Source organism: Macaca nemestrina, chromosome 14 (genome assembly GCF_043159975.1).
Source record: "Macaca nemestrina isolate mMacNem1 chromosome 14, mMacNem.hap1, whole genome shotgun sequence".
Lineage (NCBI taxonomy): Eukaryota > Metazoa > Chordata > Mammalia > Primates > Cercopithecidae > Macaca > Macaca nemestrina.
In genome coordinates this window covers 72,671,430-72,688,077 of record NC_092138.1, presented here as the reverse complement: position 1 = coordinate 72,688,077, position 16,648 = coordinate 72,671,430, and the positions used below count along the sequence as shown (strand labels likewise).

The following is a 16,648-nucleotide window of genomic DNA, read 5'->3' as shown; positions in this document are numbered from 1 at the left end:
TATGAGCTTCACAAGTCATATAACATTTGAATTAGTGAATGGTGAAGGAAAATATAGATGTTTCCAGGCAGCATATAAAAGGTAAATAGGTGATTTAGAGTTGATGTGATTGTAGTGGTGTCCAAAGAGTGAATTGGTTACCAGCTGAAATCAAGCTAGAAAGTATGATCATAAAATTTAGAGGGATACTTAAGAAAACCAAGAAATGTTTTTATTTTCATAAAAACAGGTCATGGAAAATAATTGAATAGCTGTTTAAAACAACCTGATGGATTTGGTTTTTAGGAAGCTCAATCTGGATGATTGGGATGGGATGGGTATTCATCCTAGAGATATTAGAAAATAATTTCATTATACTGTGGTTATAGAAGATACCCTGAAAACATATTTAAAAAATAGTTCACAGTCCATAACTGATGTCTGGGCCTGCTGCGGCAGAGTGGAGGGTTGGTTGGTAAGGCCTCCTTCCCGGCTGAACAACGTGCCTCCATGCACATTAGGCCACTAGCCTGCTTGCATGGGTGTAGGGGCGATGGTCACAATTAATGCCTTAGAAGAAGAGAGCTTCATACATTCCTTCTCCTCTGACTGATGCACAGCTTGGTGCTGTGTGGTTGCATATTCAGAGTACATTATCGTAGATGATGAGTTCCAGTTATTATAGAGAAATTTCATGGACAAGTGCTACCAGGAGTTTGAAGACAGGGAAGAGAATAAACTCAATTGTGTGCCTGTTTTTAGCGAATATATTTATTTGGTGGAAAAGTATATTGAAAGACAGCTTCTGGAGCAGATTCCTCGATTTAACATGGCAGCTTTTACAACAATGTTACAGCAAAGTGAAGATGAAGTGGCTGGTGACATATTCAACATGTTACTCCCATTTACAGATTTTCTAGCTTTTAAAGAAATGTTTGTAGAATACAGAACAGCAAAAGAGGGCTGGAGACAAGACGTACATGGTGGTTTAGTGGTGACTTGTGCAAATTATCCTTGAGGCCAGCTTCCTAGAACAATCTATAGCACTAGGTCCTACCTCCAACCAATGAATAGGATCATTCTGGATGTCACTGACACATAGGACAATAGTCTCAGCTAGTGATGACAAAAGAATACATCTTGAAAAGACTGACTCTGTTCTACAATAGTTTGTTCATGTTAAGTATTGATAGGTCAAAACCAATATGACTTAACCCTTCTGGACCCATTTCTCTTGAAACACCTTCAAGTATTCATTAACCTTGGTGCTTAGTAACCCTAGTATGCCTGCCCTCCCCAAGTAGATACCTCTCTCATGTGCTTCTGAGTCAGACTTTTCTGGAGCAAGCCCATGTCAAGGATTCTACCTAGAGGAACTCTTCCGCCAGCATACATGTCGGTATGTTAACAGTGTGGAATAACCCACCATCACAAATCCTCTTTGTTTCAGCAGGCTTTGCATAAATATTTTTGTATACTCACAGCTCTTTTTAATATGAATCAGAGTTTCTGTCCTTAAGCCTCAATAGGGTTTTTGATATTTATTTAGGGTATTACTCAAGCCAGCTGTCTGTCTTGAGATTTCTGAATCTCCTGTGATCACAGGTTATCTTGGCTGTAGAAATCAATGAAAATAGACATACTTTACCTTAAAGCCACAAGTGAAAATCAACTCCATTTGCAGTCTTTGTGTCACTGTCTTCTAGTCCTGATGAGCCCCACTATACCTAGAAGTCTCTTTCAAGCATTCTTTTTGAAAAAATATTCTTATAGATGAATACTCAGGCTAACCTAGAGGATATGATGTTGGAACTTCCATGATTACCCACATGGAGATGAAAGTAATATATGCTGTGTGATGTTTTTAGTTCTTAGTGCTATGAAGTCAAAAATACTTTTTTTGTTGGCATTCATTTCTATTTTACTGGACACCAATGAATATATGTTTTGTGCTAGAAATGTACTAAAAGGTATGCTGTTCTTAAAGCATGTTAAATGTGTTTGTGCATACTTGCTGAAAATTCTTTCTGTATAAACCAGTTAGGTTCTACGTAGTAGATAGTGACTCTGCAATTTCTTCTTCCTGTCAAAATCTCTTTTACTGAGATGATATTCTGCTGATTTAGCTCAGCCTGGGTAGGATGTAGTAAACAGCTTTACTAAGTTCTCTGTCTGCTTTGGTTTAGTGCAATGTATGGTAGACTATTACTTACCAGGAAACATGTATGTCATATCTCTAGAAAGAAGAAAAAAACATAGTAGTTCAACTCCCAATGTGTACCTTTGATTTTTTAAGTAAAATGAGAATCTGTACTGACTTTCACTTAGCTATTCTGGTTTTAAAGGATGATTACAAATTATGTGTTTTTCTGTCCTGATATGTCACTTATTAACTAGTTTTACACCATCCATAAAATTTGAGGTGTTTTTCAAGAAATATAAAATAATAGTTTAAAAATACTTCTAGTAATTAGAGACCAATTCATAAGGAATCAAAGGTAAGAGGCGGTCAAGAATCTTGGATAAATTTTAGCTCTGGTTGTTAGGTGAATTATGACTTCATGTCTGACAGTGAGGAACCAGGAGAAAGAGCAGAGTTGGACAGAGAGAATAACGGAAAACTTGCAGTCCAACAGACCTTTGCAGTAGCTTCTGCAGATGAAGCATATAATTTAAATAATGGTTAGAATTTGCTATGCAAATATTCATAATCAACTTGGCATCACCCTGATAGCAGAACATTATATTGGTTGATTATTAGAACATACACATATCTTATTTGCTGAGTAGCAGCTGCAGGATCTTAAATTAAACCATAGTTAAAAAACACAATCACTTCCTCCAAGACCTTATAATTTCATTTAAACAGAAAACTCATTCCATCATCCAGCTACTCAAATGAAAAAAAAAAAAAAAAACAAAGTGCAAAGAATTTAAAGAGAAGAGAGATAAAAGAGTTCAGCTTCTAGATGTAGTTGACAGAAATTGCTAGATGGCTGCAGTTTTAGTCTATTTCTAAAATTGTAAGAACAACAATAACACTATAAAAATGAGAGATAAGCATAGAGAATAATCTAGCTGTGTCAAAGCTGAGTGAGTCATCCCCATCCTTTTGATGATATTTGCCCTAAGGATGTATTTCTTCTTCTTCTATTATAATTCTATAAATAATTCTTTTGGAAACAGAATGAAAAAGCAAGCATAGCAACAACCTACTTATTCCAAAATTGGGATCAGATATATTTTCTCATTTGAAATGTAAATGAGAACTAAGATAAAAGTGAGGAAATAACAAAGCAGTGAAGCTGGTCAAAAAGAATCCAAGTACCAAAATTTATATATCTTTCTCAATGAAGCAATACTCAAGCCCTCACTCAGCACTTTTTGGATCACATCATTTTACATCATTCTAATAAGTATGGTGATCTAGTTTTCCTAACAAACCTTGGAGGCAATGAGGCATAGTGGAAAGAGCAAAGTCTTCAGATTCATGTATTAGTTTGTGAATGTCTCAAGAAAGGAAATCTAGTATATGCCATATATCTTGCACTATATATTCTCAACATTGTTAATATACGCTGAACAATATCTGCACAACATGCAATAGGGAACTTTTCATTTGTCATGTCACCCCTGTGAGCCTTTCTCAGTTGCAAAATGATGAAAACACAATCCGACAGAGGCACACAACCTGCACAACATGCAACATGGAACATTGCGTTTGTCATGTCATCCCTGTGAGCCTTTCTCACTGAGATTTAAAATCATCCAGCACAATGCTTAGCACATGGTACATATCTATAGCTTCTAGTTCTTAACTCATAGTACATTAGAAGTAGAAAATTGGGAGGCTAGGAAAAAAGAGCTGCTGGCATTGAGAACACAAAGAGTAGTGGCTGCTGAGAAACAAGTAGTGAGAAATACAGAAGAAAAGATTATTAAAATTTAAGTACAGGAGTCCATACAATTTTAGAAAAACCTATAGCCAACATCATACTAAACATAAAAGATTAATTTTTTTTTGTTTGCCTCTCAAATCAGGGAAAATATATGAATGTCCACTCCAAAAACTGATTTTCTATGTTTCACAGGAGCTTCTAGCCATTACAGTAAGACAAGGGAAAGAAACTAAAAGCAGCCATGTTGGAAAGGAAGAATATTGGCTTAAAAGGCAGATGACATAATCATATTTGTGGAACTATGATGGAATCATCAACAAAGCTGTTGAGTTTAGCAAGGTTGCAAGACATAAAATCAATACACTAAAATCAATTATATCTCTACATACTAGCAACAGTCATAAATTGAAATTAATCAAAATATTCTAAATAGTGTAAAAATATGAAATACTTAGGGTTAAATATGACAAATATGTAAAACAACTGTACATTAAAAACTATGAAACACTGCTGAGAAAAATTAAGAGACCCAAAAACTAGATAATTTTTTTCATAGCTCAGAAGACTCAATATTGTTAAGATGTCAAGTCTGTAAAAATTGCATTTATAAAGTTAATACAATTCCAACCAAAATTCAGCCAGCTATTTTGGGGAAACTCAAAAGTTGATTCTAAAATTCATTTCTTTGCATAAAATGCAAAGAACTAGAACAATGAAAAAAAAAACCAGAAATGGTAGAAATAAAGAAGCATGACAATGGCCGATTCTGGATCTTACTAGAAATCTACAACAATCAAAATAATGTAGTAGTATTTTCAAGATTAAAAATGCATCAACCAAACTGAATACAGTCTGGAAATACACTTACACACACACAGCTGTTATTTAACACAGACATAAAGGCAACTGAGTGGAGAAAGTACATATTTTTCTTTCAATAAATTATGCTGAAACAATTCGATATTCATATCTAAAGTTAAATAAACGAAAAGAACTTTAAACCATACCTTAAGCCAATTATAAAAATTAACTCAAAATGGATTATGACTTTAAATATAAAATGTATAAAACCGCTAGAAGAAAATAAATGAGATAATCTTTGTGTGTTGCATAAAGCAAAGATTTAATTACATATGACAAGAAATATTCAATTTATTAAAAGAAAACAAGTCAGTTGGAGTTCATCAAAATAGAAACTTCTATTTGAAAGATAGAGTTAAAGGAAAAAAAGACAAACCATAGACTGGAAAAATATATTTGGAAATTACGTACCTGATAAGGTACTTGTATATAGAACATATAAAGGACTCTCAAAATTCAAATAATAGAAAACAAATCATACAGTTAAAAAAATGGCAAAATATTTAGGCAAACACTTCACCAAAAGAAATACAAAGATAGCAAATAAACACATTTGAAGATGCTACAATTAAAATGATTGTCCATGGTGAAAACGTTTTTGAGGATGTGGAGAAACTCAAACACTGGCATATGCTTCCAGTGGGAATAAAAAAATGATACAATTGATTTTGAAAAAGTGTTGGGGAAGTTTCCTGAGAAGTTAAACATAGATCTACTTTATGCTCCCTCCATCCCACTTCTAAGTATTTTCCCAAGAGAAATAAAAGTGTATGTTCATCAAAAAAGATTTGCACACAAATACTCAAAGCAGCTCTATTTGTAATAGTCCCAAACGGTAAACAATTTTAGTTTTTGTCAAAATGTAAGTAAATGTAACAATAGTGATCTATCCATTCAATGGAATACAACTCATCAGTAAAAATTAAAAATGGACTATTAATATAGGCCAGTATGATAAATTTCAAAACAGTTAAACTGAGTGAAAGAATCCAGACAAAAAGAAGCCAGACCTCCCACCAAAAAAAATTATACAATATGATTCTTTTCATTTAAAATTCTAAGAGACAAAAAAGAACTTCTAGCAATAGAAAGTAACATCAGTGGTTTCCTGTGGGTGGGTTTAAATGGCAGGATGGGGCAGGAGTGAAGATTATAAGGGGATAAAGGGAAACTTTTGGTACTGTTGATATGTACATTTTCTTGATAGTTATGACACTTTTCTAGTCATATTAATTTGTCAAAACTTATCAAATTGTTCATGTTAAATGAACATGACTATTTTGTCAATTATACCTTAGCATAGCTGTTAGAGAGAGAGAGAGAGAAGGAGTAGGAAGATTAGGAGTTAACAAGGAGGAGAAAGTCAGGAGCAGGCCCCGCTGGGAAGGTGAGATTTGAAAAAGGCTTTAAAAGGGAAAGGAAGTCAGTTACACTACAGAGGCAACAGCAAGGCAAAGACCCTAGGGAAAGTGTATGGTTGGCAATGGGGCCAATGTGCCGGAAGCACAGTGAGAAAGGTCTAGTGTACTAGGAGGTAAAGTAAGAGAGGCCCCAAATCACCTCTATGCATTTTAAAATTTTTATCTCTTACTATAAGTAAGATGTATAGCTATTGAAGTTGTTATGCAGAGGATGACACTATCTAGTTAGATTTTTAAAAAATTTCTCTGGCTGTTGTGTTAAGTATAATCTTTAAGGGGACAAAAGTGAAAGTAGAGAGGCCAATCAGGAGGCTATTACAAAAATTCAAAGAAGAAATGATATAGTTTGAGACAGGATGGCAACACTGGAGCATGTAGGAACTAATTAGATTCTGCCTGTGTTTTGAAGGTAAAGCCAACCGTTTTTTTCAAATGGATTGAAAATGGAATATGAAACAAAGAGAGGAGTTTTCTTGAGTTGGTTTTCACAACCATTCTCTTCCTGTCGTTTATCTATCAAAGCTTTCAGTTTTGTTCAACTTCCTGTCAATGTAATCCAAAAAAGACTAACCAGTTCAGTGCAGAAGGAGCCTCTTATATTGCACATTCTCTGTGGATTTGGGCTAAATTTATCTGGCACTGTATTACCACTCAGTTGACTTTAATTGAAATTGCAGAAAAAAAGCATTATGTCTGCTAATTGTCTGCTTCTTCAAAAATGTTTTTCTGTTTCTTTCATCAATGTTTTGTAGATTTCATTGTCGGAGGCCGAGACGGGCGGATCACGAGGTCAGGAGATCGAGACCATCCTGGCTAACACGGTGAAACCCCGTCTCTACTAAAAAATACAAAAAGCTAGCTGGGCGAGGTGGCGGGCGCCGGTAGTCCCAGCTACTCGGGAGGCTGAGGCAGGAGAATGGCATAAACCCGGGAGGCGGAGCTTGCAGTGAGCTGAGATCCGGTCACTGCACTCCAGTCTGGGCGACAGAGCGAGACACTGTCTCAAAAAAAAAAAAAAAAAAGAAAGAGTATTCACCTGCTTGCTTAAATTTATTCCTAGGTCCTTCATTATTTTTTGCAGCTATTGTAAATGGAATTTCTTTCTTACATTTAGAGCTAATTTGTTGTTGGTGTACAGAAGTACTACTGATTTTTGTATGTTGATTTTGTGTCTTTCAACTTTATCAAATTATTTTATCACTTCTAATAGGTTTTTGATATAGTCTTTAGGTTTTTCAATAGGTAAGATTATGTTGTCTGCAAACAGGGACACTCTGACTTTCTCCTTTCCAATTCTGATTCACTGTATTTCTTTCTTTTTCTTTTCTTCTTTATTTTTCTCTTTTCTTTTCTTTCTTTCTTCTTTCTATCTCTTTCTGTCTCCCCTCCATTCCTTCCTTCCTTCCTTCCTTCCTCCCTCCCTCCCTCTCTCTCTCTTTTTTTTTTTTTTTTTTTTTTTTTTTTGAGACGGAGTCTCGCTCTGTGGCCCAGGCTGGAGTGCAGTGACCGGATCTCAGCTCACTGCAAGCTCTGCCTCCTGGTTTACGCCATTCTCCTGCCTCAGCCTCCTGAGTAGCTGGGACTACAGGCACCCGCCACCTCACCCAGCTAGTTTTTTGTATTTTTTTAGTAGTGACGGGGTTTCACCGTGTTAGCCAGGATGGTCTCGTCTCTCTCTTTCTTTCTCTTCCCTTAATTGCTGTGGCTAGAACTTCCACTACTATATTGAATAACCATAGTAAAAGTAAACATCTTTTCCTTGTTCTCGTCCTTAGAGGAAAAGCTTTTAATGTTTTCTCATTCAACATGATGGTAGCTGTGGGTTTATCATATATGGCCCTTGCTGTGTTAAGGAACATTCTTTCTATATCTCATTTGTCGAGTTTTTATCATGAAGGCATGCTGAATTTTGTCAAATGCTTTTTCTACTTTTACTGAGATGATTAAAGTCTTTTGTTTCTCATTCTGTTAATGTGATTTGTCATATTTACTGATGTGTGTATGTTGAAACATTCTTGCCTTCCTAGGATAAATCTCACTTGATTGTGGTATACAATCTTTTTGATGTGCTGTTGGATTTGGTTTGCTAGTATTTTGTTAAGGATTTATAAAGCTATGCAAAACTGCATCAGAGCTAATGGCCTGTAGTTTTCTTTTTTTGTGGGTCTTTGTCTGATTTCAGTATCAGGGTGATGTTGGCTTCGTAGAATGGGTTTGTATAAATTACTACCTCTTCAATTTTTTTGAATAGTTTCAGAAGAATATGTGTTAGTTCTTCTTTAAAAGGTTGTGAAATAGGGCTTTGACATGATCCTCTGTGAGGCTTTTCTTTGTTGGGAGAGATTTTATACTACTAATTCAATCTCAATGCTTCTGATTATTCTGTTCAGGTTTTCTGTTTCTTCTTGGTTTAATCATGGTAGGTTATACGGGTTGAAGAATTTATTTATTTCCTCTAACTTTTCTAATTTGTTGGCAGATACTTGACCAAAAGAGCCTCCAATGATACTTCGTATTTCTGTAGTATCAGTTGTAATGTCTCCTTTATTGTTTCTGGTTTTGCAAATTTAGGTCTTCTCTCCTTTTCTTTTCTTAAAAACGGGAAGACATCCATGTTCATGGATTGTGTATTAGTCTGTTCTCACACCACTATAAAGAATACCACCTAAGACTGGGTAATTATAAAGGAAAACAGGTTAATTAATTCATAATTCTGCAGGCTTAACAGAAACCATGGCTAGGAAGCCTCAGGAAGCTTACAATCATGGCAGAAGCAAAAGGAAAAGTAGGCACCTTTTTCACAAGGTGGCAGGAGGGAGTATGTGTGAGAATGAGGAAGTGCCATACTTTAAAACCATCAGCTGTCTTGAGAACTCACTATCATGAGAACAGCACATAAAACCTGCCCCCATGATCCAGTCACCTCTGACCTTGTCCCTCCCCTGACATGTGGGGGTTACAATTCAAGATAAGACTTGTCTGGGGACACAGAGACAAACCATATCAGATTGAGAAAATTAATATTGAAAACATGACCATATGACCCAAAGAAATCTACAGATTTAATGCAAAATCTATGAAGATATCAATGGCATTATTTATGAAAACAGAGAAAACAATCTTGAAACTTATGTGAAGCCACACAAAAAAACTATGAATAGCAAAAACAATACTGAGCCAAAGAAACAAAATGTGCTCAAGGAATCATACAACATGACTTGAAAATATACTTCAAAGCCATAGTAATCAAAACATCCATGGTGCTGGCATAAAGACTGATGTAGACCAATGGAACAAAATAGAGATAAATAAAGAATACACAGAAATAAATCTACGTATTCACAGACAACTGACTTTTAACAAAGGCACCAATAACCTACATTGGGGAAAGGACAGTTGTATAAATCACTGGTGCTGGGAAAACTATCTCCATGCAGAAGAATGAAACTAAACCCCTACCTTTCACCATATGCAAAAATAAAACCCAAACTACAAAATATTTAAATATAAGATTAATATTTCATAAATATAAGATTCATGAAACTACTTCAAGAAAATATAAGGGAGACACTTCAGGACATGGGTCTAGGCAAAGAAAATATGAATGAGACTAAAAGCACAGGCAACAAAAGCAAAAACAGACAAATGGGATTGCATCAAGCTAAAAAGTTTCTTCACCTCAAAAGAAATAATCAGAAGAGTGAAGAGAGGACCTGCAAAATGGGAGAAAATATTTGCAGACCATTTATAGAACAAGGAATTAATACTGAGAACATACTAGGAAACCAAACAGCTTAACAGCAAAAAAATCTAAAAATCTGATTAACAAATGGGCTAATAATATGAATAGATGTTTCTCAAAATAAGACATAAAATGGCCACCAAGTATACAAAGAAATGCTCAACATCACTAATCATTAAATAAATGTAAATTAAAATGATGATGAGATATCACATCAACATAGTGAGAATAGCTATTATCGAAAAGACAAAAAACATGCCACTACCTCTGAGCATAGGCACATGTGTGGAAACTGCTGCACTGCTGCTACTAGCATGCATGGATGATGATGCTCCATCACCACACATGTGCATGCAGACATGAATCACCACACATGTGCATGAAGACACTCCCACACTGGAGTACATGTGCATGCTGGCCCCACTTCCACCACCCTGATCAAGTGCTTTTGTTAGCAACACCCATAAGAGTGTTGGTTGCCAGTGGACTGGGAGCACTCAGCCCTTCCAGCACAGCAGGTTCTTAATCTTGAGGGGCCAGAGAATAAAACAATGCCCTGATACCTGCCGCCTAGGGTGAAGGCATGCAGTCAGCAGTGCTAAGCTCAGGTTTGACAACCAGAAATTATCCAGCATGAAGCCATTCATCTGAACTCAACTTATACCACAGTCAAATCCTCAAGGGCATCAAAGTATATAAAATAAAAATAAAAAATAAATCCAAACCAAACCAACTGCAAAGTTCAAAGGAACATTATCCCACAGAGATGAGAAAGAAGCAGCACAAGAACTCTGGCAACTCAAAAAACCAGTGTCTTCTTACCTCTAAATGACCACACTAGCTCTCCAGCAATAGTTCTTAACTAGACTGAAATGGCTGAAATGACAGACTTAGAATTCAGAATCCAGATAGCAATACAGATCATCCATATTCAGGACAAAGTTGAAACCCACTCTAATGAATCTAAGGAACTTAATAAAATGATAGAAGAGCTGAACAACAAAATAGAAATTTTAAGAAAGAGAAAAACTGGTCTGAGACAGCTGAAAAGATCACTACAAGAAATCTGTAGCACAATCAGAAGTATTAAAAACAGAAGAGACCAAGCTGAGAAATGAATCTCAGAGCTCGAAGGCCAACTCAATCTGACATAAAGAACAAAGAATAAAAAAGAATGAACAAAACCTTCAAGAAATATAGGATTATGTAAAGAGACCAAACTTATGATTCAATAGTGTCCCTGAAAGAGAGGGAAAAAGAGAACTAGCAACATGGAAAAAATAATTTAGGATAGTATCCATAAAGAGTTCCCCAACCTCACTAGAGAGGTCAATATTCAAATTCAAGAAATTCAGAGAACCCCTGTGAATTATTATACAAGATGACCATCCCCAAGACACAGTTATCAAGTGATTCAATGTCAATGTGAATGGAAAAAAAAAATGATAAAGGCAGCTAGAAACAAGGAGCAGGTCACCTACAAAGGCAATTCTATCAGGCCAGCAGCAGACATTTCAAAAAATAACAAATGCTGATGAGAATGTGGAGAAAAAAATAACTCATACACGGTAAGTGAAAAGGCAAATTAGTACAACCACTGTGAAAATAGTATTGAAGTTCTTTTTAAAAATACAAATAGATCTGTCATGTGATCCAGCCATCTCACTACTGGGTAGTTGTCCAATGAAAAGTAAATCATATCAAAAAGCTATCTGTATCCCCATGTTTACTGCAGCACTATTCACAATAAACAAGATACGGAAGCAACCTACGTGTCCATCAACGGATGAATAAGGAAAATGTACTATACATACTTGGAATGCTATTTAGTCATACAAAATAATGAGGTCCTGTCACTAGCAGCAATATAAATGAGCCTGAAGAACATTATGTTAAGTGAAGTAAGTCAGGCACAAAAAGATAAATACTGCATGTTCTCACTCATCTGTGCAGCAAAAAAGGTGAGCAACTAGTAGAGAGTATAATTATGATGACTAGAAGCTGGGAAAGGTGGTATAGGAAGGAGATAGGGAGAGATTGTTTAAAGAATACAAAATTACAGCTAGAATGAATAAATAAATTATAATGTTCTATAGCACTGCAGGATGACAATGATTAACGATATTTTTTGTATATTTTCAAATAGCTAAAAGAGGATTTTGAATGTCCTCAACGCAAAGAAATGATAAATGTTTGAGGTAATTTATATGCTAATTGCTCTGATTTGATGATCACTGCACATTGTATATATTTATCAAAATATCATGTTCCCTATAGATATGCATAATTACATGTCGATTGAAAACAAAGAAAATAGATATATCCAAATCAAACAGACATTTCTTTCTCACTTGCTTAGATTTTCATTTTAGTGAAAACAAATAACAATGTAATCTTATATGCAAAAAAGGCCATTTTCTTCAACTTTGCTGTCATTTTTTGAAGGAATTATAGTTATTTTGCATGTCTTAAAAACATATATCTAAGCTGTCCAAACTAAATGTCCAAAATTTAACTTCCATAAATTTTGTAAAATCAGCCATTTTCATTTTAGGATACTTGCCCAATTTAAGAATAAATTCTAGTTTGTTGGAAAATCTAGCTTCGTGGTTATTCAATTTAAATATATATTGAGCAAGAAAATATAAGTATAGAAAAAAGAGATGATTATTTATTGATTAATATATGACTCATGACTTTCTTTATTGCCTTGATTGTAAGGAAGCATAGGTCAATTATTTTCTTTGAACTTAGGTATCCTGCTGTATTTATTTCTTACATTCCTCTTCATCTCCTTTTAATTGACATTTTCTCAGGTTTGTTTTGTTTACTGAGGTATTCTTAAAGGAACATACCTATTCTATAAATGACTTCAAATTTCTTTCTAAAGCAAGTTGAATGTAAATAATAAAACACAATTTATCAAGTGTCTAATGAAAAATACAACAACCAAAAATAAGTCTGACTGAAACTGCAGGTACATAGAATGGATTGAATGTTGTCACTTTATGTTTTTATTAGTCCCAATAAGCTTTTAAATTTTTAAAACCATATTACTTACTGAACATGATTAAAATAGCTCACATGGTCTGCTAGGATAAAGAGTATCTTTAAAGCAATATAAACTAAAATATGCTGTTATTTGTTACTACTTTTGGCAAAATAAAATTATATTGGCTTTCACTTCTATTTCATTATTAATGATATAAGAAATATTCTCACCACAATAATTTTTTTCAAAAGTGTTACTTTACAAAAAGACCAAACAGGTCAGCCAGTTTACCAAAAAATAATTATTATCACATAGCATTAAGATAATAATTCAAAAATATTTTGTACCTAAGAGTCCTTTTGTTATTTTCTTTCTCAAAGGCTAGACATTCCTTGACATTACTAATAATCAGAACTTCTTTTTAATCAGCATAAAAAAAAAACCAGGGTTAACACACTGAGGTGATATAAGTGCAACCAAACTGGAAAAAAAAAAAAAACAAAAAAAAAAGATCTTTATCTCGGCCTTCCCACCACTTTTCTGTACAATGTCACATTTAGGCTTTGCAACAGTTAAGCGTAATGCACAGACACCTCCACCCCCCAACAGACAGACAGACAGACAGACAGACACACACACACACACACACTCCCCAGACTCTTGAGATGCCTTGGCCACATACCCTTGGCTCATTAGATTTCAATGCAGCTGTGATGAGGAATCCCGCACACAGGACCATGATCTGACTTCAGGAACGCCTCACAGTATCTCTCTGCTTATCTGCCTTGGAACTTTCTCCAAAGTCATAAAAAGCCACTCAGCCATTATGTAGTTATGGCTCAGAATGTGGAAGAATTAGTGCCTTCAAGAGCAAGCAGCAACCAATGAGGAATGAGAGTCAGCAGATAGATTCTGATCCTCCCTATTTTTGATTCTATTCATTTGGATGCATATTCTATTTGATTTATCAGTGGATCCCCAGAGGTGCTGAGTCCCAGTGTTCACAGTAGCAGTTAGCTCATTATCACAAATAGTCTTTTTTCCATTTCTTGCCTCACTTTCCCCATTCCCTCACTTCCCCTTCCTTGGACTGTGTTCCAAGTAATTTACATGCAAATGCTGATTACAGACTTTGATTGTGAGGCAACTCAAACCAAAATAACTGCCTTTATGTGCTCCAAGGATTCAGGGACTTCCATGAAAGAATTAATATCTTTAGACCACTACTATTTCTTAAATACAAACCATATGTACATACTTATAACTAAAATATTTCAATCAATGCTTACAACAAATCTGAGAGATCATTATGATCTAGTTTTGCAGGTATATTTGTGCTGCAGTTAACAATTAGGAAGGCTGACTTTCAAACCTAAGTCGATCTGGTTCCAAACTAATGTTCTTTCTATTATATTAAGTCTCCAATTATATTTTCAGCAATGCATATTTCTCCCTAAAAAATCTGAACAACAATTCTTATGAACATGGATAAACAACAGAGCTTGTCTTAATAATCTTCAAAGAATTGCAGTGTCTGACAGCACCTCTCAAGTTACATTTCAAAGGAAGAGCTTCCTCCTTTGAGGGAGTTCTTCTGTTGTTTTGGATATTTGCCCACGTGTTATTGCTTCTGCTCTGGCTTAATTCCAACTCACAAAACCTCGGTAGCCTATATGATTTTCCTTAAAACTCTTACAACATCTATTGTTCTGCTCTTTACCTACTGGCATAGTGGAATGAGAATCAGTGAAGCATTCTGAGACATAATAAAGCATACTTTTTAAAAATTGTGTTGCAGTTGCTTTGGGGGTGTTCATCATAAATTATTTGTCCCAGCCAATGTCTAGAAAAGTATTTCCTAGGTTTTCTCCTATAATTTTTATAGTTTGAGGTTTTACATGGATGTCATTAATCCATCTTAAGTACATTTTTGTATATGGTGAAAGGTAGGGATCCAGTTTCATTCTTTTCATTCTTCTGCATACGGCTGGCCAGTTTTTCCAGCACTATTTATTGAATATGGTGTTCTTTCCTCATTTTTTATTTTTGTTTACTTTGTCAAGGAGGAGTTGGTTATAGGTGTGCAGTTTTATTTCAGAGATCTCTATAGTGTTCCATTAATTTGTGTATCTGTTTTTTACCAATAGGATGCTGATTGGTTACTGTAGCCTTACAGTATAGTTTGAGGTCAGATAATGTGATGCCTCTACCCGTGCTCTTTTTGCTTAGGATCGCTTTGGCTATTTGGGCTCTTTTTTTAATGCCATATGAATTTTGGAATAGTTTTTTGTGTTTCCATGAAAATGACATTGGTAGTTTGATAGGAATAGAATTGAATCTGTAGATTGCTTTAGGCAATATGGACATTTTAACGATATTGATTCTTTCAACCCATGAGCTTGAAATGCTTTTCCATTTGTTTGTGTCATCTATGATTTCTTTCAGCTGTGCTTTGTAGTTTTCCTTGTACAGATCTTTTACCTCCTTGGGTAGGTCTATTCCTAGGTATTTTATCTTTTTGTGGCTACTGTGAATGGGAGTGTGTTATTGATTTGATTCTCAGCTTGAACATTGTTGGTATATAGAAATGGGACTAATGAAACTAACAAATTACTACACAGAAAAGGAAATTCAACAGAACAGATAGACAACCTACAGTACAGGAGAAAATATTTGCAAACTGCACATCCAAAACACGACTAGTGTCCAGAATCTATAAGGAACTTGAATGAAACAAGAAAAGAACAAACAATTCCATTAAAAAGTAGGCAGGGGACATGAACAGAATAAATAAAATAGAAGCCATCTAAAACAGATTTTTCATTCCCCATCATGAAAAATCCAGTAAGTATTTCAAGAATGATAAGGTGATTTCAATAACCACCAGCGTTATACCACCATGTTTAATTCAGCATTTACATCATGAATATGATCATTGTTTCAGTTGTAGTCATAATGCCCACATTCTAGCCAGCTAGAGTAAAGATCGTAAGTAGGGAACAGCCTTTCTTTTCCAGTCAGCAATATTGAAGTACACATGACACTTTTGTTGACATCCCACATGCCAGATCTTAGTCACCAGACCTATAGGAAATGTATTGCTCTGGCAGTTATTAATTGAATGACCTTGGCCATTCTTTGACCTATTTGAGTCATAATTTTATGTCACTTCTAAAAATGGAGATTGTATGCTTAACTCCACAAGTTACTGCAAGGATTAAGAAAATGCACATAAAATATCCCCCATTGTGTATAATACACAATTAGCAATGAACAGAGAAAACAAGGAGGTATTAGGCATATATCCTCATGTTAATTTTTCTCTCTGTACAGTGCTTAGGTTGTTTGGATAGTTTAAATGATCTGAGGGGTGAATGGATTAAGAGTTTGTTAGTTTGTGAAAACATAAGGAAATGACAGTGTCTGAGGAAGAAAGAAATGAGGAAGTAAAAGATTGTTATTAGAATGTAAAATAAAAGCCCAATTTATTTATTATTTTTCACATAAATAACCACATGAAAACTAATAAATATGTCTTTGAAATTTTAGGAAAGACTTTTATAAACATTAGCTATTTTATCCTTTGCTCCAAAAATGTTAGTATTATAATAATGCTCAATTTTTACAAATCAATTTTGGCCTAGGCAGATTTGCAGTCTTACCCAAGGTCACATGATAGGAATGGTCAGTTACACAAGGAGTATAGCAAATGATGTTCACTGCAGGATACCACTTAATAGTGGAACTATCTCTT

The 16,648-nt window shown here is 34.9% G+C and overlaps 1 long non-coding RNA gene and 1 pseudogene across 1 annotated transcript in view; one reads left to right on the top strand and one right to left on the bottom strand.

Moving 5' to 3' along the window:
• The window catches only part of LOC105480995 (uncharacterized), a 575,131-nt gene that overhangs the window by 240,975 nt on the left and 317,508 nt on the right, over window positions 1-16,648 (bottom strand). The window lies entirely within an intron of this gene.
• LOC105481099 (ADP-ribosylation factor-like protein 2-binding protein pseudogene) lies at window positions 533-1,023 on the top strand (annotated as a pseudogene).